Source organism: Vicugna pacos, chromosome 6, assembly GCF_048564905.1.
Source record: "Vicugna pacos chromosome 6, VicPac4, whole genome shotgun sequence".
Taxonomy (NCBI): Eukaryota; Metazoa; Chordata; class Mammalia; order Artiodactyla; family Camelidae; genus Vicugna; species Vicugna pacos.
In genome coordinates, this window is record NC_132992.1 from 37,107,217 (window position 1) to 37,109,152 (window position 1,936).

Below are 1,936 nucleotides of genomic sequence, written 5' to 3' on the forward strand. Positions count from 1 at the left end.
CTCCTGATATATACTTTTAAAATAATAAATACACTTGTTATATTCACAAAGTATAAACTGCTTGACTAGCTAAAAAGCTTTATAAATACATTCATTACATTTAATATACTTAAACTGCTTAGTTGGCACCTTATCAGAGATAAAAATAATAATGTCTACTATATATTTTCAACTAGTATATGAGGTATTTTGCTTTTACTTAGTTCAGATTGTTTTTAGACAGCAACCATTTCTCTTTGACCTAAATAACAGGGAATTCATTGTGTTTGTAATTGTAATCACATTGATTCTGCTCCCTAAATCACAAATGTTGTGATACCACAGTATTTTCATGTAACACTTGTCACTTCCAATTTGGAAGTCAAAAATTTCTTATAATCATTAAATATTTATTATACACCAGCCAGATTCAGGGAATCTCTTGAGTACCAGGTAAACTAGCCAAAGAACTTTAGAACTGACCCCCCTTCTGAGGGGCTCTATCCTCAAACTATGGCCAAGTTATTAGAAAACCTGCTTCTCTGTAGAACAGCAAATGGATTTGATTTTAAAGGCATTGTTATGGTCTTTCACAAAGTTGTATTGAGATCTACAGAAAATCCTGTCTTCAATTCCACTAAAGATACAGCGCTAGTAATAGACAACAACAACAACAAAATGGTAATACTCACAGTCACAGTCCTATCTAAAGTTTGTGATGAAATCATTATATTATTATGATTAAAGAAATTGCTCTCCTTTGGTCAATCTGTCCCAGCCATTATCTGAGAACATCTAATCAAAAAGTGCTGGATGACATGTTCTAACAAGAAAAGAGGCAGTTGTGAGTTATTAGAAGATGTTGGTTGACCCTTTATTTACAGTAGGAAAAAAATGCAGTAAGATATTCTTGAATCCTGACATATTTATAGGAAGAATCACAATTTTAATCCTTTAATCACTCAGAATATTTGTATAACCTATCTTTACTTTACTTTATACACAGCAACAATTAAAGAACAATCTTTTCATAAGAGTAAACAAGAGAATTAAGTAGCTACTTAATGAATCTTTGCCGTATAGATACCAAACCCCAGAACTCTGTAGGAAATTTAATTTATTTTTCAATTGCTATTTTTTAAGCTGAATTTTCTGATTAATTGCCTTAATCTCCAATTCTCTTTGTTGATATAAATTCAACCACAGAAAGGCCAATAATTAAGGAGCACTTAAAATGGGACGAATTTCCGTATCTCCTTGACTCAAATTTGAAAAAAAAATAGGGGTTTTGCTTTTTGGATATTTCTTAAGATCCATTTGTATCTCTCTAATTATTGAAAAGAAACTGCACACTAAAATACAAAATTTGCAGTTTATGAATGTTCACATAATATGGGCATTTAGCTCTTTTGTCACTTTCCCCTTTCTTTGCCATCCTAAACAGATGGTATGTCATCCCATCCCTCATGGAATGTTTTAAAGATTATGCCTTCTGGTTCAAGGAAATGTAAATAATATTTTTGTTGATAATGATTTAGATTCTAGTTTTAATGATAATCAATATCAATTTTTTTTAATAGAGGTAGAGTTCAAGAGAAGGTATGGTGTGAAGATTGCTCTAAACATGTAATAAGAGAGGTTTGAGGATCTAGAACAATGAGGAAACTCACCCCTTACTCCTGGAAGAATTCCTGAGAGGAAGACATGAGGCTTAAAAGAGGAACGGCTGTGTGGTCCAGCTAAGAAGTTTGGACAAAAGGCGTAAGACGGGCAATCTGAGCTGATTGATGGATTGGCTGATATTCTGTGGCCTAAGAATGATATGGAAGCATCAATAAGCTGATAGACTTGAAGTAGCCATTCTCAATGGTAATCAGTATTATGAACGCTTAATGGCTTGTAATTCTCCTGTCACCTCCAAATCATGGCACAATTCTTGTGGGGCTTGGGAAGGAGA